This window comes from Hyperoodon ampullatus (assembly GCF_949752795.1).
Source record: "Hyperoodon ampullatus genome assembly, chromosome: 7".
Taxonomy (NCBI): Eukaryota; Metazoa; Chordata; class Mammalia; order Artiodactyla; family Ziphiidae; genus Hyperoodon; species Hyperoodon ampullatus.
The window spans coordinates 78113348-78136090 of NC_136920.1; the positions used below are offsets into that span (position 1 = coordinate 78113348).

General features: G+C 38.9%; 1 protein-coding gene and 1 pseudogene across 2 annotated transcripts in view; both read left to right on the forward strand.

Moving 5' to 3' along the window:
* Positions 1-22743, forward strand: part of LOC307055622 (BCL-6 corepressor-like) — a 792095-nt gene that overhangs the window by 375669 nt on the left and 393683 nt on the right.
* On the forward strand, positions 13-22443 carry LOC307056596 (centrosomal protein of 78 kDa-like; annotated as a pseudogene). Its single transcript has 8 exons — positions 13-269; positions 1460-1509; positions 2921-3051; positions 17794-17871; positions 19324-19490; positions 20731-20902; positions 21225-21272; positions 21811-22443. The product of its transcript is annotated as a centrosomal protein of 78 kDa-like (transcript).

A 22743-nucleotide genomic window follows, 5' to 3' on the forward strand; every position in this document is an offset into this window, starting at 1 on the left:
ATCCTCTTTTTAATGGGCTTGGCATCATTGTCAAGTGCCTTTTTGATTCCTTTCGACGTGTGCACGTGTGACAGTTGCTGTGTAGACCTTTGGTGCATCTTGATTCCTTGTTTTCATGCTTTGTCAAACGTAGTCTTGGCCGCAAAGAAGCCTGTAAGTAATGGAAGGAAACACTCTGCTGGTAAAGAATGTTACCCTCCTGAACCGCTACCACCTGGAGTGTCTGGTTTCCGGCCATTGTGTCCTGCAGAAAGTGCAAAAAGCAACAGGTAACCTGTTTGCATTCCCTGTCTTTTTCAGTCATTTAGAGTTCTTTATTTTGGAACTTGTATTATGTGGGTGGCCTCTGGTGCTTTGTGTAGAGGAAAAAAGGTAACTCACACATGGCTTCTGCCTAATGAGCCCTCTAAGGAAGAACAATTAAAAGTAATTGGGAGTTTCAAGTTGTTTCTCAAGTGTCACAACAGAGGTAACTCCGTGGGAGTCTTGAGGAGACTAAAATGATCACCAATTGTGCATGTGAGAAAAGTTTGATTAAAGGCAGGTGTAGTTGAGCGAAGCCCTACAGCACAGAAGTAGGAATTTGGATACGTACGAATGGGAAAAAAGACATTTTAGGCATGGGAAATAGTTTAATGCAGAATGGATGAAAAATATGCATGAGACCTATTCTAAATCAACTGGCTTATTAACTCAGTAAATCAGATTTAGTGAGTCAAACTAGCATTACCTGATTTCTTATCCAGGGGATAGCTGTTCATAGTAATTTTTGTCACAGAACAGTAAATAAAATGGTTGAATTATAGCTTTAGGCTTGCTAAATGAAATAGATGGCTCTAGATGATCTTCAGGTGACTTACTTGGTAGTAATCACGAAATTGGGGATTAACAATTGCTTAAGAAAACAAAGAGAATTGATTTTAAATAGTACTTGAAGTAGTTACTGTGTAAAATATCTGTTCAGTTGCTCATGTTAAATGGATGTTTCTAATCCCCACTGGACAACCGACTACTTTTTTGCAAATGGTGATGTGAATTGCTGTTGCATAAACTATAGTGTTGAATCCCCAGTGTTTGCACTTGAGTTTCACAGCTCTGTGGTTTCCTATCTTCTTCCTGAGACACTTAATCGCAGGTCCATCCTCGTCACACAGGGGGGTAAATTAGAGAACGATTAATATCACCATTTAAAGAAGAGAGACTGAAATCTCAACCATCCTGAACATAGGAGCTGAAGGGGCCTCTCAGCAGTTCAGAGAGTTATTACCAAGCCAGTAGGCTGAATTCTGTTGTGTTTTCTCCGTAGCAGAGCCCTCCAAGTCCTTGTTTTGAGCTTATTTATTTTTATACACAATTCTGTATGGATACTGTTCATACTACTAAATAGTTGTATTAACTGGGTTTAACTGGTGATGTATTTACATGAAGATCTAACTTCGTTTTGTTGATATCTTTTTAGGGGCTTTCCATTCATCAAAGCTCGTGATGTATGTAATCAGTTGGTGGTGTGTAGCTATCATATTTATGATATATAGGGCTTGAATTGGGAAAGGTGGATGGTCATTCTTCTTGCTTTTTAAACTGACAGAGCCTTACAAGAAGCATTTCCCTCTCTGAAATAAATCCATATAAAACATGTTTGGTCGCTCTCCCAATGCAACTGTGTAGTTGTGTGGATTTGGCACACAACGGGCAGCCTTGTGGTGATGTCTGTAAACAAGGAAGCCTGTTTTCCAGTCCGCAAATCAGCTGTTACCCAGTGAAACGAACTTGACTGCCATTTCTGACCCCTCACATGGAGCTGTCATACTCAAGAATGTTCACGTTTTCAAGAAACGTTGTTTGCGGGCTATATGTACAAATTCCTGATCTGAAAGCCAATATAAAGCAACATCTCCCAAACCTCTGCTCTCTCACCAAGGCCACACACATTCCCTCGCTTATGGCCTCATGGCAAGCTAATACTGTCAGTATCAGATTCTCCTTCCCAGTGGTCTTGGGAGACTGCATAGTTGCTCTGTGAAAGGCACCACTGCTGAGGTTGAGAGAAGAGCATCTTGGGTGTCAATCCTGGCCTTGCATTCCCAGAGAGAGGGGTGTGCACCTCGTTCTCCTGTTAGGGTTTTCCTATGCTGCAGGGTTTGCTGCTTGTTGTCAAAATGATGTCCTAGTGACTTGTCTTCTGCGTGGTTATATAATCCCAGCACAGTTCTTTATGATCTGTAGACTTTTATGGGGTTGTGGCCAGGTCAGTTTTTAAATGTTTGGAAATGTCCTATTGAACAACATTGCAGTGGCAGTGAAGCTTGCTGGGAGAATTGTTGCCCTAGTTTTGGCTTAAGGGTGGTGAGAAGATGAAATTTTTGATGGGTCAGTTTTAGTTGTGTATGTGTATGTGATTTATTTTTTAAAATTCTAATGTCTATTATTCACAGCTTAGATATGTTGACTTTCTGATTATTCATCAGTCCCTTTACTGATGTATTTTCCTCTGAAAAACTACATTTTCTTCCAGACTGTTTTTGTCTGATGGTGAAGAATAAATTTTTCATTTGCAGTATAAAGTTGATCTGAGAAAAAATGTTTACCTTGGATCTTCACTTGGCTTCTGTGAAAGAAACTTAATAAAATAATATGGGCAATTCCCATTACTAATCCTAACCACGTACAACAGAGGTCTGTACAGTAACATAGCAAAAATAAGTTACTGTACTTTTACTTAGTCATTGCCTATTTTACACTAAAGAGCAGTGAGAGACATTTATAAATAATGATACCTCAGATCACTTTTGTTAAGTGTCCTCTAATATTTGGATATTTGGTATCTGGCTTGTGTTGTCTTTTATACAATCTTGTCTTCTTTTTTTGCACTTTAGTTTAACAACTCTGTGGTTTCCTATCTTCTTCTTGTGACACTCAGGTCCATCAGAATTTCCTGTGACTGTGACAGTAGAGAGTCCTTCCTCCTCAGAAATCGAAGAGGTCAATGATTCCTCAGAACGTGTTCAGGAAGAGCCAGAGAAAATCCGTTTGAAACAAGAAGCATTGCAGGTACAAAGTTATCACTTTAAAGCTATAGAGAAGATTATTTTTCAAACGGAAGGCTGATTGCAACACAGCACAGCTTGTGTGAGGGTTCTGTTTTCTCCTCCCATCTGCATTGTATCCCCTTGAATGGTTCCTTAAGCTTAGACCAAGGTGAATGGTGGACATTTGAACTCTAAGAAACTAAAATCAAAACATGTCGTTAGTAATATATTTTCCTTTGCTTAGAACCTTAGTATATTAGATTTAGGGAGAACCTTAGTGATCATAAGATAAGGAAATTGAGTTCTGAATGAATACAGTCAGCTGATTCAGTGCTCTTGTTTTACAGATGAGAAAATTGACAGTTCTAGTTGAACTCTCTTTTTATAAGAGGAAAATATGGCCTCATTTTAAATAAAAGTAAAGTTGAAACAAGTTTTGATGTTGATATTCTCCTTTCCTAAAATCAAAAATATCAAGAAGCTACATTCTATTACCAAATAAACCTGACCTCTAATGTCATTCCATACTTTTGTTTGTATGGACAGAAAAGAAAAATTGATTTTTATAAGAAATTTTTGCACCTCAAAATTAATATATTTATTTTATTTCAACTTTAATGCAGAGCTGAACATTTCTAGTAAATAAAGGAACACCATTTGGGGGGGACCTTGTCTTTGTGCTACAAAGTCCATGTTTAATTTTTTAAAATTATTTAATATGACTTTCTCTTCATATGAAACATGACACTTGACAGGTTTCAGAACTGATTATCCCATTATTGTAGGACTACGGGAATTACTCTTTGATTTTCAAAAGAGAAAGTTAGATTTTTATTTTTTAATTAAAATTAATGATAATATAGAGAAATTTTAAGAGAAGAACTTAGAAAATTATGAAATGTTAGAGTAGGAGAAATCTATAGTTCATGTAGAGTTACTCCCTTTCGTTTTATAAATGAGCACCTACAATTTGTAGAACGTAAGTGGTTTATTAGTAAATGGCAGAGTATGACAAGACCCTAGAGCATCTAACCCGCATTCCTTGTTATTTTAGATGTGGTGTATTCATTTCCTTCACGAATAGACCACGAGATTGTATTTGTAAAAGCAGTAATAGACACTGGGGAAGTCCAAGAAGTTTAAACACTGGGACCACAGAATAGCAGATTCAGAATGCACTGAGAATCCTTTTAGCTCTTCTCTGTTTTGACAAGACACTACAATGATGGTATCAACGTGTTTAAGTACATATGCCCACAATAATCAAGAGATTTCAACATAGTTTGGAAAGACAGAAGACAAGTGGAAGAGTGTGAAACTGAAGCAGTAGAACAGAGGAAAAGCATCACCTAGAATATGCACAGGGACCACGTGCAACTGAGGAGGATTCTGACCCCACCTGAAAAAGTAGCCCCATGCTCAGGTGCGCATGTAGGAGAGAGGGTGGAGTTAGTTAAAAGTGTGACAAATAGGGGAGCTCATTGAAGGGTTGTGTTTGGAGGAGTGGACTCCCAGCCCCGCCCTCACGCTCCTGAAATAAGCTGATTTCATTTTGAAAACAGTGAAACTGGCGAGAACTGGGGCAGCTAGTGTGAGTTTTTACACCCTAGAAAACTGTGTTTGGGGGAGATCCTGTTACAGTTACTCCCCGCTTCTTCCTGCATAAGAAGCCAATCAATCGTTGACTTCAGGGAGCTTTCTGCGCTCATTCTTAAATAGAAAATAACTGTCATTTGCCTGTTAGTTGAGTAAAGCTTACAACATGAGAGAGGGGGAAAGAGTGCAAACATATCCTAGTAGGACCAGGGACAATTTAGGGAACAGAATAATTTAAGAAAAAACCCTAATTAGTATCCTGAGAGAGGTTGAAAAAGAGCTAGCAACTATAAAATAAGACTAGGGTATTAATGAAAAGGAGAATGGTCAGAAAGCAAGAGGGGTCTCCTGGAAATGCAAATATGGTTGCTGAAATAAATTCAGTAGGAATTTAAAAAATTTCTCAGTATATAAAAAAGAAAGACACAATGGAAAATGTGATAGAAATATGTTAGAGAGGCTGCATCTGGGAGATCCCACATGTTACTATTAGAAAGTCCAGACCCAGAAAAAAAATGGAGGGAAGCTGTCAAAGGGCAACAAAATTCCCCACAGCTGAAAGTAGACATCAGGCCTCAGATTGAAAATAGTTATGCAAGATGAGCAAGAATAGACTCATACCTAGGCACCCTTCATTGTGAAACTTTAAAATACTGAGAAAATAAATTAAAATAGAATAAAATACTGAGAGGATACATCCATTCCAGAGAGAAAAATACTGGTCACCTAAAAAAAAAGGTTAAAATCTGACTTTATCATACTTGTCATGAGCACCATGGATCCTGGAAGGCATTAGAGAGATACCTCCAAAGTTTTTCAGGCACATAATTTTCACCCTAGGGGTTTGTATCCAGCCAAACTATCAGTCATACGTGGAGGCTGAAGAAGGTATTTTGTACCCAAAGAAATTTGAAAAATTGACCTCCTGTGCTACACCTTAAGCTATTTATAGACATAATCCAGCCAAATGAGGCAATAAACCAAGAAGGAAGGTAATAGGGGATTCAGTGCAGACTGCAGCTAGTCTAGAGTGGAGAGGCTTCTATTGATTGTGTGATTGAGAGCTTAGAAACACCTTGAGGCATATTGTACTTACTAGGTGTTAGGCACTGTTGGAAGGGAGGAGGGAGAGGAAGAGGAGAAGGAACTTGAACTCCAGAGGAGAAAAGGCTATACGGACATAAACCTGAAGCACACTAAACTATGGTTGATTTTTAACCTAGTATTGGTGAGGAAGGGAAGAATCCACTTCAACTTGACACTATAGATGTCCCCCTTTTCAGTGACACACAGGGGTAATGACCACCTATCTAATTTGTTGTCCAAACCAGAACTTGTCCAAACTCCTTACACTTCAATAGTGTAAGGAGGCACTCTAATGCTGTAACATCAGGACAACAGGTATAAACTGGAACAGCCCAAGGCGGCTTGGGGTATGTGGTCACCCTGCACAAGGGCAGTGACACTGGCACAGTATGGAACGAGGTGTAGTCTATACACAGAGACACAGTACATCTGCAGTGGGCAATATTAATTTCATTGTAATAATGGCAATACTGTCTTGGTTTGCAGCTTTTATTGTCAACGTGCATGTAATCACAAATAACTAAAGTAAACTATACTTAGTATGTACTAGTATTAACTTGGTATGTACTGAAATGTATTGTGTACTAGTATGTACTTAGTATATATTAGGCTCTAAGTGTTTTTGCATATATTAACTCATTTAATCCTCTGAGTAGCCTTATGAGGTTGGTGCTAATATCATTCCCACTTTTGAGAACAGGAAGCTAAGACAGGGAAGGAACTTGCCCAGGCTGTACCTAATTTAAGGATGGATCGAGGCTCTGAGTTTAGGCTCTCTGCCTGTTCTCTTAAACCTTACTCCGTACTGACTCTCAAATAACAGAAGACTTAACTGCACATAGAACAGAATATAAATTTCAACTTTGACAACGTAACAGCTAGGTTTGGAAGGTAGACAGGAGGTAGAAAAAAGGGAAGATGGTATGAATGTCCTCATTTTACGAAGCGTGACGTTGAGAGAGTTTCTAGTTGATCAACAATGTAGGTTTTTAAGTATATGACTACAAGTCAAAGAGATCATGAGCAGTGGAATAACTCATGATGACATAACTTTACTGAGCAGTGTGGACATAGGAAGGAGTGTAGAGGAACTAAACCCTTACTTATTAGTAAGTTAGAAAGTGAACAGATAACGCCTCCAATTTGTGAGAAAATAGTCATGGAAGAGTATTACTTGGACATGGAGAAGAATTCAAAATAACAATAGTTGGAGCTCCCTGATGGCGCAGTGGTTAAGAAACTGCCTCCCAAGGCAGGGGACACGGGTTCGAGCCCTGGTCCGGGAAGATCCCACATGCCACGGAGCAGCGAAGCCCGTGCACCAGAACTACGGAGCCTGTGCTCTAGAGCCCGTGAGCCACAACTACTGAGCCCATGTGCCACAACTACTGAAGCCTGCGCGCCTAGATCCTGTGCTTCATAACAAGAGAAGCCACCGCAATGAAGAGTAGCCCCCGCTCGCCGCAACTAGAGAAAACCTGCACGCAGCAACGAAGACCCAATACAGACAAAAGTAAATAATAATAATAAAATAATAAAAAATAACAATATTTGACGTAAACCTCATAAAAAAGGAAATCCATACAGCCAGTAAACACAGAAAAGTGTACGACTTCATTAAGTAATAAGTGAAAAGTGAGTCAAAACCAAGGAAACTACATGTCAATCAGATTGACAAATACATAAATAAAAAGTCTGGTAGTATCAGGTATTGTAGACCTGAAGTACTGTGGGAATTTTCTACCCTGTTTATACTGGAGTATAAATCGACACAACTACTTTGGAAAGCATTTAGCCCTCTCCATCAACTGAAGGTATATAAATAGCCTGTGAGCCAGCAGCCCTCACCCCTGCCCTATGTAAATGCACCAGAATAATGGGTACAGCAGGATTCCTGTCCATGATTTGCATTAGCACAAACTGAAAACAAACCAAATGTCCATTAAGAGTCAAAAATTAAATAAATGATGTGTATTTGTACAGTGGGAAAACTATCCAGCAATAAAATTGAATGAACTAGAGCTACAGGCAGCAATGTGGATGAATTTTTTAAACCAAGGTTGAGAGAAAGAAATAAGAGAGAAAGGACTTCATATACTATGATCCTGTACATAAAGTTAGATGTTGACACAACTAAACTCTTTTGTTAGGGATGCATGCAGGTTAAAGGAAATGACTGTCAAGAAGTGAGGTTGGTGTTTAACCGGGAAGAGGGAAGGAGCTTGTGATGAGAAAAGGATATGGGGGGTTTTTGCGATGCTGACAGATTCGAGTAGTGCTTATGTAAGTATTCTCTTTTTATTTGTCACATTGACAGTTTTGTTCTGTGCACTTCTCAGTACACATATCGTATTTTACAATTAAAAACTGCGTAAAGAATCGGTCGCTGAACCCTTTCCTGTCTGAGCGAAGAACAGACGCCCTCCGGCGACCTACACGCAGAGGCGGGGCCAAATCCAAAGCTGAGACCCGGGAGCTGTGAGAACAAAGAAGAGAAAGGGAAACCTCTCCCAGCAGCCTCAGAAGCAGCGGATTAAAGCTCCACAATCAACTTGATGTACCCTGCATCTGTGGAATACATGAATAGACAACAAATCATCCCAAATTGAGGAGCCAGGAGTCAGTACTGTGCCTCTGAGGTGGGAGAGCCAACTTCAGGACACTGGTCCACAAGAGACCTCCCAGCTCCACATAATATCAAACGGCGAAAATCTTCCAGAGATCTCCATCTCAACACCAGCACCCAGCTTCACTCAACGACCAGCAAGCTACAGTGCTGGACACCCTATGCCAAACAACTAGCAAGACAGGAACACAACGCCACCCATTAGCAGAGAGGTGGCCTAAAATCATAAAAAGTCTGCAGACACCCCAAAACACACCACCAGACGTGGACCTGCCCACCAGAAAGACAAGATCCAGCCTCATCCACCAGAACACAGGCACTAGTCCCCTCGACCAGGAAACCTACACAACCCACTAAACCAACCTTAGCCACTGGGGACAGACACCAAAAACAACAGGAACTACGAACCTGCAGCCGGCAAAAAGGAGACCCCAAACACAGTAACATAAGCAAAATGAGAAGACAGAAAAACACACAGCAGGAGAAGGAGCAAGATAAAAACCCACCAGACCTAACAAATGAAGAGGTAATAGGCAGTCTATCTGAAAAAGAATTCAGAATAATGATAGTAAAGATGATCCAAAATCTTGGAAATAGAATAGACAAAATGCAAGAAACAGTTAACAAGGACCTAGTAGAACTAAAGATGAATCAAGCATCGATTAAAAACACAATAAATGAAATGAAAAATACTCTAGATGGGATCAATAGCAGAATAACTGAGGCAGAAGAACGGATAAGTGAGGTGGAAGATAAAATAGTGGAAATAACTAATGCAGAGCAAAATAAAGAGAAAAGAATGAAAAGAACAGAGGACAATATCAGAGACCTCTGGGACAACATTAAACGCACCAACATTCGAATTATAGGGGTTCCAGAAGAAGAAGAGAAAAAGAAAGGGACTGAGAAAATATTTGAAGAGATTATAGTTGAAAACTTCCCTAATATGGGAAAGGAAATAGTTAATCAAGTCCAAGAAGCACAGAGAGTCCCATACAGAATAAATCCAAGGAGAAATACGCCAAGACACATATTAATCAAACTGTCAAAAATTAAACACAAAGAAATCATATTAAAAGCAGCAAGGCAAAAACAACAAATAACACACAAGGGAATCCCCATCAGGATAACAGCTGATCTCTCAGCAGAAACTCTACAAGCCAGAAGGGAGTGGCAGGACATAATTAAAGTGATGAAGGAGAGAAACCTGCAACCAAGATTACTCTACCCAGCAAGGATCTCATTCAGATTTGATGGAGAAATTAAAACGTTTACAGACAAGCAAAAGCTGAGAGAGTTCAGCACCACCAAACCAGCTTTACAACAAATGCTAAAGGAACTTCTCTAGGCAAGAAACACAACAGAAGGAAAAGACCTACAATAACGAACCCAAAACAATTAAGAAAATGGGAATAGGAACATACATATCGATAATTACCTTAAATGTAAATGGACTAAACGCTCCCACCAAAAGACACAGATTGGCTGAATGGATACAAAAACAAGACCCATATATAGGCTGTCTACAAGAGACCCACTTCAGACCTAGAGACACATACAGACTGAAAGTAAGGGGATGGAAAAAGATATTCCATGCAAATGGAAACCAAAAGAAAGCTGGAGTAGCAATTCTCATATCAGACAAAATAGACTTTAAAATAAAGACTACTAGAAGAGACAAAGAAGGACACTACATAATGATCAAGGGATCGATCCAAGAAGAAGATATAACAATTGTAAATATTTATGCACCCAACATAGGAGCACCTCAATACATAAGGCAAACACTAACAGCCATAAAAGGAGAAATCGACAGTAACACAATCATAGTAGGGGACTTTAACACCCCACTTTCACCAATGGACAGATCATCCAAAATGAAAATAAATAAGGAAACACAAGCTTTAAATGATACATTAAACAAGATGGACTTAATTGATATTTATAGGACACTCCATCCAAAAACAACAGAATACACATTTTTCTCAAGTGCTCATGGAACATTCTCCAGGATAGATCATATCTTGGGTCACAAATCAAGCCTTGGTAAATTTAAGAAAATTGAAATTGTATCAAGTATCTTTTCCGACCACAATGCTATGAGACTAGATATCAATTACAGGAAAAGAGCTATAAAAAATACAAACACATGGAGGCTAAACAATACATTACTTAATAACGAAGTGATCACTGAAGAAATCAAAGAGGAAATAAAAAAATACCTAGAAACAAATGACAATGGAGACACGACGACCCAAAACCTATGGGATGCAGCAAAAGCAGTTCTAAGAGGGAAGTTTATAGCAATACAATCCCACCTTAAGAAACAGGAAATATCTCGACTAAACAACCTAACCTTGCACCTAAAGCAATTAGAGAAAGAAGAACAAAAACATCCCAAAGTTAGCAGAAGGAAAGAAATCATAAAAATCAGATCAGAAATAAATGAAAAAGAAATGAAGGAAACAATAGCAAAGATCAATAAAACTAAAAGCTGGTTCTTTGAGAAGATAAACAAAATTGATAAACCATTAGCCAGACTCATCAAGAAAAAAAGGGAGAAGACTCAAATCAATAGAATTAGAAATGAAAAAGGAGAAGTAACAACTGACACTGCAGAAATACAAAAGATCGTGAGAGATTACTATAAGCAACTCTATGCCAATAAAATGGACAACCTGGAAGAAATGGACAAATTCTTAGAAATGCACAACCTGCCAAGACTGAATCAGGAAGAAATAGAACATATGAACAGACCAATCACAAGCACTGAAATTGAAACTGTGATAAAAAATCTTCCAACAAACAAAAGCCCAGGACCAGATGGCTTCACAGGCGAATTCTATCAAGCATTTAGAGAAGAGCTAACGCCTATCCTTCTCAAACTCTTCCAAAATATAGCAGAGGGAGGAACACTCCCAAACTCATTCTACGAGGCCACCATCACCTTGATACCAAAACCAGGCAAGGATGTCACAAAGAAAGAAAACTACAGGCCAATATCACTGATGAACATAGATGCAAAAATCCTCAACAAAATACTAGCAAACAGAATCCAACAGCACATTAAAAGGATCATACACCATGATCAAGTGGGGTTTATCCCAGGAATGCAAGGATTCTTCAATATACGCAAATCAATCAACGTGATACACCATATTAACAAATTGAAGGAGAAAAACCATATGATCATCTCAATAGATGCAGAGAAAGCTTTCGACAAAATTCAACACCCATTCATGATAAAAACCCTGCAGAAAGTAGGCATAGAGGGAACTTTCCTCAACATAATAAAGGCCATATATGACAAACCCACAGCCAGCATCGTCCTCAATGGTGAAAAACTGAAACCATTTCCACTAAGATCAGGAACAAGACAAGGTTGCCCACTCTCACCACTCTTATTCAACATAGTTTTGGAAGTTTTAGCCACAGCAATCAGAGAAGAAAAGCAAATAAAAGGAATCCAAATTGGAAAAGAAGAAGTAAAGCTGTCACTGTTTGCAGATGACATGATACTATACATAGAGAATCCTAAAGATGCTACCAGAAAACTACTAGAGCTAATCAATGAATTTGGTAAAGTTGCAGGATACAAAATTAATGCACAGAAATCTCTGGCATTCCTATATACTAATGATGAAAAATCTGAAAGTGAAATCAAGGAAACACTCCCATTTACCATTGCAACAAAAAGAATAAAATATCTAGGAATAAACCTACCTAAGGAGACAAAAGACCTGTATGCAGAAAATTATAAGACACTGATGAAAGAAATTAAAGATGATACAAATAGATGGAGAGATGTACCATGTTCTTGGATTGGAAGAATCAACATTGTGAAAATGACTCTACTACCCAAAGCAATCTACAGATTCAATGCAATCCCTATCAAAATACCACTGGCATTTTTCACAGAACTAGAACAAAAAATTTCACAATTTGTATGGAAACACAAAAGACCCCGAATAGCCAAAGCAATCTTGAGAACGAAAAATGGAGCTGGAGGAATCAGGCTCCCTGACTTCAGACTATACTACAAAGCTGCAGTAATCAAGACAGTATGGTACTGGCACAGAAACAGAAAGATAGATCAATGGAACAGGATAGAAAGCCCAGAGATAAACCCACGGACATATGGTCACCTTATCTTTGATAAAGGAGGCAGGAATGTACAGTGGAGAAAGGACAGTCTCTTCAATAAGTGGTGTTGGGAAAACTGGACAGGGACATGTAAAAGTATGAGATTCGATCACTCCCTAACACCATACACAAAAATAAGCTCAAAATGGATTAAAGACCTAAATGTAAGGCCAGACACTATCAAACTCTTAGAGGACAACATAGGCAGAACACTCTATGACATAAATCACAGCAAGATCCTTTTTGACCCACCTCCTAGAGAAATGGAAATAAAGACAAAAATAAACACATGGGACCTAATGAAACTTAAAAGCTTTTGCACAGCAAAGGAAACCATAAACAAGACCAAAAGACAACCCTCAGAATGGGAGAAAATATTTGCAAATGAAGCAACTGACAAAGGATTAATCTCCAAAATTTATAAGCAGCTCATGCAGCTCAATAACATAAAAACAAACAACCCAATCCAAAAATGGGCAGAAGACCTAAATAGACATTTCTCCACAGAAGATATACAGACTGCCAACAAACACATGAAAGGATGCTCAACATCTTTACTCATTAGAGAAATGCAAATCAAAACTACAATGAGATATCATCTCACACCAGTCAGAATGGCCATCATCAAAAAATCTAGAAACAATAAATGCTGGAGAGGGTGTGGAAAAAAGGGAACACTCTTGCACTGCTGGTGGGAATGTGAATTGGTACAGCCACTATGGAGAACGGTATGGAGGTTCCTTAAAAAACTACAAATAGAACTACCATATGACCCTGCAATCCCACTACTGGGCATATACCCTGAGAAAACCATAATTCAAAAAGAGACATGTACCAAAATGTTCATAGCAGCCCTATTTACAATAGCCCGGAGATGGAAACAACCTAAGTGTCCATCATCGGATGAATGGGTAAAGAAGATGTGGCACATACATACAATGGAATATTACTCAGCCATAAAAAGAAATGAAATTGAACTATTTGTAATGAGGTGGATGGACCTAGAGTCTGTCATACAGAGTGAAGTAAGTCAGAAAGAGAAAGACAAATACTGTATGCTGACACATATATATGGAATTTAAGAAAAAAAAAGGTCATGAAGAACATAGGGGTAAGACAGGAATAAAGACACAGACCTACTAGAGAATGGACTTGAGGATATGGGGAGGGGGAAGGGTAAGCTGTGACAAAGTGAAAGAGCGGCATGGACATATATACACTACCAAACGTAAGGTAGATAGCTAGTGGGAAGCAGCCGCATAGCACAGGGAGATAAAAATAAAAAAATAAAAAAAAAAAAAAAAAAAAAAAAAAAAAAAAAAAAAAAAGAATCGGTCGCTTCTTGAGTGCTGGATGTGGGAGTGGGATGAGACCGTTTCATTTTAAGCCCTTCACTACTGTTTGCATTCGCATGTTCATTCATTCAGCATTAATTGCACATATTCTATGTACCAAGCACTCTTCTAATTTTAACTCATGTAATTCTCACAAGAGCTCTGTAATATGGGAGCTTATCTCCATTTTATAGATGAGGAAGTTGAGGCCTAGAGTTATAGAACTTGTCCAAGGTTATGTAGCTAATGGGTAGTGCCAGGCCCATTTGCCTCAGAGAATCTGAATATTTACAATATAATCTAAAAGAGAAATTTAATTACTAATTATAAGCAAAAAAATTGCACATTAAAGAAGATGACAAGTTTTCATCTATCCAGTTAGAGAAAAACACACAGTCTGCCTTTCACACACGTACATCTTATATGTACGTGTGTGGCAGGGATTTTCCTTATTAAGCAATTATTTATTGACCGTCTACGTTGTGCTAGGCACAGGTGCTGGGGATAAACACTTAATAAAATACACCCCCTATCTTCAAATAACTTGCACTCTAAGTGAGGAAGTAAGCCAACAGTTATAGTAGAGGTTATATACCAAGTGATACATCGCTGATGGCAGTGTAAAATCTCAGAAATCTTTTGGAAAGAAGTCTGGAGATAGGTACCTCAGAGCCTTAAAAATGTTCATTTGCTTTGATCTCAAACTCATTTTTATGGATTTATTGTAAGAATGTTATTCTCAATATGGAAAAAAGCCTTCATGCATAAAAACGGTTATTTTGTCTGATAATATTGAAAAGTTGGAAAGAATTTAAATGTGTAAAATGGTTAACCAGTAAACCCACTCAGTGGAATATTTTGTAGCCCACACAAAAAAATCAAGGTTATGAATCCCCTGATTATATGAGAAATGATTGATTTCAATGTTAAATGGAGAAAAGTTGAACATAAAATTTGATATCCAATATGATGGGAGCTTTGTTCCAGAAAAATCACCCTAGCCGGTGTACAGAAGGGAGGAAGGGAGAGCAGATGGCAGGAAGGAAAATTATTCCAAAGCCTTATCATTAGTCTTACTTAAGTAATAGAATATCAAGCAAGTTTACTTTCTAACTTTTTTGGTTCCATATTTCCATGTAAGGGACATGAATTCTGAATACTTTGTAGGAGGAGGGTACACTTTTTCACAAAAATTGAACACTGTGTTCTAACTCCCTCCATTAGAGGGAGAAACTGTTGCATGTAATTGCACTTTGATGTGCTATTTAGAACCAGTCAGGAATTTTAGTCTACTTTCCTCTGACCGTGCTGAGGGTTTTTTGTTTTTTTGTTTATTTGTTTAGAATTTCTTTGAAATCAGTTTTAGAAGATTGATTAAACCATTATATTAAAAGTAGAGGAATTCTGCAATTTTTTTCCCTTTTTCCCCATTGAAAACTTGACTGGCTTTAGTAATGAAACATTAAAGAATTTGAAGTTCTTAGACTCTCAATTTTTTAAACATGTTCTGAATATAAAAATATATGTTCATTGAGCAAATGTTTGAAAACAATGAACAACTTCTTGAAGGAAATAAAAGCCACCTCTGCATGTACACACACCTTATCTGCTCTTTTGTCTTAAAAAAGTATCCGAAATATTTTGCCATGTCACTAACTACTCTTCTACATCAGAGAATTTGATTAAGCTTATGCATCATCTCCCAGGAAAAACGCACAGATACATTTTGAATGTAGCACTCCTGAAGCCCATTCATTAACTCTGGTTGAGACCTCTTATCATTCTTAGTGGCTTCATAGCTCATTCCTTCAGACGATGAGCTGTTTTTATTTACACCAGTCCCAATTCGGAGGCTCTTAGCTTTCTTCTAGGGTTTGGTTATCAACAATCTTATGACATCATGTTGGTAGATAAATCTTTGCCCACATCTTTGATTTCCTTAGGGTAAACTCCTGATGTAGGATCGTTGTTAGGTACCAAAAGCTACTGTCCAGAAAGTGATACCAGCTCCTCTCCCAATGATGGCAGGTAATAGAGTTCCTCATTCTTTAAGTGATTGTTCAAAGCAGTTAACATGTATAAATATACCTTACTGTTTTCATAAGTATAGGTATTACGATTGTTTATCACTGCATAAGAAACCACCCCAAAACAGTGGCCTAAAGCAATGACAATCATTTATTTTGTTCACGAACCTGGAGGTTGAGTATTAATTCTTTTACTACACTCTTACTGACTGAAAACAATACCTATTTGACTAGCTCAGAGTTCTGTAGGTCAGAATTCCAGGCACAGCGTGACTGGGCTTCCTGCTCAGATACACACGGGCACATGTGGGTTCCCTCCTGAGAGTGTTAAAGCACGTGAAATTTAAGTGTAAGATATTGAGCCCCAAACGTTGGATGTTCACCATAGTTTGTGTGGGCCACAGAGCTGAAATCAAGATGTCAGTCTGGCTGTGTTAGCGTCCAGAGGCTCTGGGAAAGAATGCCTACAGGCTTCTTCCGGCTTGTTGGCATAATTCAGATTCTGCAGTTGCAGGACAGAGGTCCCCATTTCCTTGCTGGCTGTCAGTCAGGGGAGAGTTACAGCTCCTAGAGGCCTCTCGCTTGCCTTCCCTGCCGCAGCATTGGACTTCTTCAGAGCCAGCAATGGAGAGTCTCCCTCTTGTCCCTTTTGTACTTCAATTCAGGAAGAGTTCAGGTCCTTTTCATGGGGTGCCTGAGTAGGCCACATCCACCTAAAATAATCTCCCTATCTTAAAAGATCAACTGATTTTGAACCTTAATTCCATGTGCAAAATCCCTTCACTACAGCACCTACATTTAGAGTTTGATTGGATAAGTGGAAGGTTTGTGTACTTCAGTAAGTGGTAGTCTTGGGGGCTCTGTCAGAATTCTGCCTATTGCAAGCAGTGTCCCCACTTCAAGGACCGAAGCGTCTTAGTTCCTAAAACTCCTGAGATAGTTTATCAGTGTTCATTTTATTTCAGTGACCTTGGTGAAGGGAAGACTACCACCTCCGTGAGCAGGAATGGCAGCCAGCTTCCTGAGTCCACAGTGTGGCTCTGCTACTTAGTGGTGTGACCTTGGCTGTGCTGCTCTACTTACTCTACTTCTCTGCCTCTGTTTCCCTCATCTGTAAAATGACATGGAGTTAGTGATCGTTCTTTCCTCGTAGGGATTTTGTTTTATAATTTTATTTTTGGCTGCATTGGGTCTTCATTGCTGCTCGCCAGCTTTCTCCAGTTGCGTCGAGCGGGGGGCTACTCTTTGTTGCGGTGCGGTGGCTTCTCTTATTGCGGAGCACAGGCTCTAGGCGCGCAGGCTTCAGTAGTTGTGGCACGTGGGTTCTAGAGCGTAGGCTCAGTAGTCGTGACGCACAGGCTTATTTGCTCTGTGGCATGTGGGTTCTTCCTGGACTAGGGCTCGAACCCGTGTCCCCTGCACTGGCAGGCGGATTCTTAACCACTGTGCCAGTAGGGAAGCCCCCTCTTAGGGTTTTGATGATTCAATTATTTAATACCCAGGGAACTCCAGGAACAGTGCTTGACTGTAAATTGCTTTAAAAGTGACTACTTTTTTAAAACATGCTTTTGAATCTGCAATTATGCAATTCAGGTATGCTAAGCAGGTTCGTTAATAGGACTTCCTGCTATAAAGAGACCCACAAATAAAAATAGAATTTTTCTTTCTTGGTCGTAACTTCTTATTTCTGACTTACTATGTTATGTGTGCATATGCCTTTTATGGTGGGCTGCCACAAATTTATGTTGGAAAGGGTGGAATTTAAATAAATCTTTGCAAATTTGATAGATTTTGATCATTCATTTCACTGGCATGGTATGCTATGACCAGTAGCAGACTAAAATCTGAGTTCACTTCTGGCTCTGCCCCTAAGTCCTGATGAGACCAATAGCTGGAAAGGCTTTTGGATATTATACTATGAATTACTTATAATATTGACTCTGTTTGTTTAGGAAACCCTGGAGGAGTGCCTAAAGCAGTTAAAGGAGGAAAGAGTAATAAGACTGAAGGCTGATAGACGAGTCAGTGAGGTAAACACGTTTCATCTGCTTTTGAGAGTGTTTTGGTTTTATTTTGATTTGATTTTAAGCCATATACACATATTTTGTAAGCTTTAAAACTGTAATATGTTGCAAATTGGTTGTATCATATGGACTTTTGCATTTACTGGTATTTAGTGATGATACGATCTATATTCCAGAAAGCATGTTTTTAAAGATGTGAAAATCTGGTTTTGTGTATGTGTGTGTGTGCTTTTATATGACATTAGCTTATTTCCTGTTCATGATTCTTTGATTCAAGAAGGCACTTTCTGTGCATGTATTGTATATAGAGTAACATAAAAGACATGATGAGACTCTCCTGGCAATGAATTAGGAAAGTGAATCATTTAAATAAATTTAAGGTATTGGAAAACTTCTAAGAATGCAATGAAAGATAAAAATATATACTATGAGAATTACATTAGGTAATGTGCATGAAAGCAGGGCATAATCTAAAAAGTTCTATCTAAATATAATTTATCACAGGATGAGTGTAGGGAGGAATTTTTGAAAGTGCATCCATTGGATTGGCAGACACTCATTCAATAAATGTTGAGCACCTGCTCATGTAAGGCAAAAGGGGCATCATGAACATTAACGGCCTTTCTGAGAAATACGAGAGTTGAGCTTACAGGGGGTTTTAAGTGTGTAGATGACGAGCGGAAGGGGAAGAGTGCACGGGGGTGAATATGTTCAAGAAGCCAAAGAAAATATTGGTGATCGTACATTTAATAAATTGGGTTGGGTATGATTTAGGACTTTTAAACGTAAGCATTAGATATTTTACTCACTAAAGTTAATTCTTAACATTCAGCAGAGTTGTAATATGTTTTGTTCAAATCAGATTCTATAATTCACTTTCTAATTTAAGGGAAACTTAAAGCAGGTCATTTTCTAATGTGGAATGAGGCTCCATTATGAATTGAACCAGTTAGAAATGTGATCTTTTGTGAAAGATCATTAATAAAACAGTAACTTTGGTTTATTTATATACCACCTAAGTGTTATATAGGAAACTTTGTTGGGTGCCTGTGGGTTTTGGTTATTATGTGATATGGTCTCTGTCTTTACTGGCGGAGGGTTACACTAATTATAAATTAATTACATTTTGAGTGTTTTAGTTTTGTTCCTTGAAACTAGGCAAGACTACTTTTTGTTTTTTGTTTTTTTGGGTTTTTTGTGCGGTATGTGAACCTCTCACTGTTGTGGCCTCTCCCGTTGCGGAGCACAGGCTCCGGACGCACAGGCTCAGCAGCCATGGCTCACGGGCCCAGCCGCTACGCAGCATGTGGGATCTTCCCGGACTGGGGCACGAACCCGTGTCCCCTGCATCGGCAGGCGGACTCGCAACCACTGCGCCACCAGGGAAGCCCAAGGCAAGACTACTTTTGATGACAATGAGAAAAAATCATGTCAGACGTTTTCAGTCTTCTTGTATAGCTGGAACATGAAAATGCCCAGTTAAGAAACACAACTTTCTCTTTGTCTGAAGCCCTTCATGCCCACTCATTGACAAGCATGATCCTGGATGATGAAGGTGTTTTGGGCAGCACTGAGAATTCTTTTCAGAAGTTCCATGCTTTCCTGGTTCTCCTTAAAGATGCTGGGTTAGTTCATTTCTCTTCATGGCATTCTTCTCTTTGCGACTCTAATGGTAGTTTGCTGAGGAACTGGAGCAATATTCATCACTTACGTGGCCATATTTAGCCAAATTTAGTGTAATTATAGGTAATATCGTTGACGTTTTAAAATGAGGAATTAAATTTTTTAAGAAATGCAAATAGGGAAGCCTGCTTTGGTAGAGTGGGGAGCCCATTATAAAAGAGTAACCTGTAGACAGAGTAATTAGTAGGTATAGTTGTTTTGTAAAGACTAAATTAAAGGCAGTTTTCATTGAAAATATTCGGGAATGCATAAGAATTTTCCTATCTTTCACTTCTTTTGCTTGTTTGATAAGTTTGAATTAAAGTTATCTTTGCCTTAGACATAAAAATGATTATTAATCTGCAGGGGAGATATAGGTCAGTGGTTCTCAACCGGGAGCAATTTTGCTGAAAGAGGGAAGTGGAGATTGATAGTTGATGGAGTGGTGTTTTGTCAGTGAATGAATTGGTGTTGGTGTTGGGAAGGAAGGAACAAACACATTCTTGGAAACTGGAGGAAAGATGGTAAAGAAGTGTGGGACAGGGAGATCAGCTCGGTGCTTTGTGACCGCCTGGAGGGGTGGGATGGGGAGGGTGGGAGGGAGGGAGATGCATGAGGGAAGGGATGTGGGAACAGATGTATATGTATGACTGATTCACTTTGTTATAAAGCAGAAACTAATAAAAAAAAAAAAGGTCAAGAAAAAAAAAAGAAGTGTGGGAATGGAGGTGTGACAGGCAGTGGACAGGGTTCATGGTACATATTGAAGCTGCTAGTGAGACAGTGGGATGTCTCCTAGAGGATGAATCTGGAAAGGGCTGAGGATTTGGGGGAGAGAGAGGCTTGTAGTCTGGAGTAGGATGTTGGCTTTTAAGATTTTAGAAGTAGGGCTTCCCTGGTGGCGGGGTGGTTGAGAGTCCGCCTGCCGATGCAGGGGCTACGGGTTCGTGCCCTGGTCTGGGAGGATCCCGCATGGCGTGGAGCGGCTGGGCCCGTGAGCCATGGCCGCTGAGCCTGCGCATCCAGAGCCTGTGCTCCGCAACGGGAGAGGCCACAGGAGTGAGAGGCCCGCGTACCCCCCAAAAAAAAAAAAAAAAAAAAAGATTTTAGTAGTATTTCATGATTGTATGTCTGGGGAAATCTAAACTGCTCTTCTGTGATTATAATAACCTTTGTCTTTTCTCCTTTCCTCCTCTCGTCTAGGCTTGGGCAGTTGGCCACAATGGCTGGTATAGATCAGTCAGATTTTCATTTACTAGGTCGTCCCCAGATGAATTCTACTGTTAGTAGTCCACCTAAAGAAGAAAAGAAGGCACTTGAAGAAGGAAAATCAGAATCAAAACAGGGTGCCCCATAACAAATGCAAAATAGCCAAGTAAATGGACAGAACAGCACTTAATGTTTCTAAGAGTGATTAGCAAAAAGGAAATGACCAAGTCAGGGAGAAAACAATAATGATCAGTCTCTAATAGTTCACATGCTCGGGAGCTAGAAGACTCTGGAGTCCTTTCCAAATCTGAGATTAGTAAATGTGTGCCCATTTCATGATACTGTACTTTTGTAAATAAGGAGACTGGAAGTTCTTTAGAAAATTTATGAGTTAAAGCAAACTATCCTTAATGAAGAAAGAAGACATTAGAGAAAATATTCCAGATTTTAAATTGTATAAATGTCTATTCTGTTCATATTTTATCTAGGTTTCTATTTGTATGCAGTCAGCTTACAATGAAGGAACACTAATGAAGGTACACATACTGATATAATTTTTAAAATAAGTAATCCAGACATAGCTAATAGGTAACATATTAGAGTGAATCGCCTGGTTATGGGAATGGGAGGGGAAAACCTGTCAGCTTTTCCTCTAGCCTTACTTGGAGCCCCCATCAGCCAATCTCAGAGTGGCCTTGGGAACTGACAGCTTGAGAACACAGTCTGGTCACAAACTATATATGGTTTACATGTGCCTGGAGGATAGAAAAGAAATTAATTATCTTACAGAATAGGGTTTTATTTTTAGTGAGGGAAAGGAAATGGGTAATAACTATCCCAATCACCAAAGTCTGAAAACGTAGCGGACATAGCCTTGGATATAGCTAGGTTAAGCTGAGAATCACTTGGCAAGATATAATTACAAAAAAAACTGGCTCTGAAATCTTCTGATTAATCAATTGACTGTGTTAATAATAAGATTACAGAGTAACATTGAAGTTTTGAACTCTACTTTTTAATGGTTGGCTTTGTTCATCACTGAATTTTTGTCTTGTCTTTTGTCTTCCCCTCCACTTTCCGAAAATTACAGGTGATGCTAGGATTCCTTTGCCTCTCGACTCCTTCCGTGTCCCAGCGTCTACTCAGGAGGCCTTAGAAACTTCCAAAGACAACCTCGGGGTCCCAGTCACAGAGCAGCGGCAGGAGTCTTTTGAATATTTCATTGCTAGAACATGTTCTCCTTCAGCAGACGTCATTTCTGGAACTGGAAGTCAAAGAAAAGAAGAGGAATTATCTAGATATAGCAGGTCTTCTTCAGAGAAAATGAGCAAAGCAGGTGAATAGACCAAAAACTACTCTGCTAAGAAACAACCTGGGAAGGACCTGCATTCCTGCTCTGACTCACCTGTAAAGCAGAAAAGCAAAGGAATTGGGCAAAATAAATCTTTGGTTAATAAACCAATTAAAAGTGAATCTTCGAAAAAACACATTTCTGTTAAGAAAGAGAGTAGAATAGTGACTGTTTCATCAAAGACAACTAAAAGTAAACTCAGTCTACTAGAACAGTCTGAAAATGATACTCTTGGATCTGATTGTGAATTTCAAGAAAGCATCCATACTCTATCATGCCTAACATAGGTCTAAATCTTTTAAAATTATGTTTTTGCCTTCAAATTTTAATAAATTACTTATGTTTTTATTATAGCATATGGTGTTTTCAGTTACTTGACTGGAAGCCATTAGAGAAAGATTTTTTTATCTATACTTTTTTATTATAATGAAAGTTTTTGGTGTACTTTTCCTTGTAACACTTTGCACCATTCATTCAGCTAGTGTATACTGAGGGCTTCATATGTACAGTACTTTTCTGGGTGCTGTTGCTTTCAGCAGTGAACAAAATAAAGCCTTTACTCTCCTGGAACTAGCACTCTGTGGTGGGAGAAAACATAAACAACAAAGCAGGCTAAGGGTTAAAAAGAGATGGGAATAATAAATGGAATAGTTTTA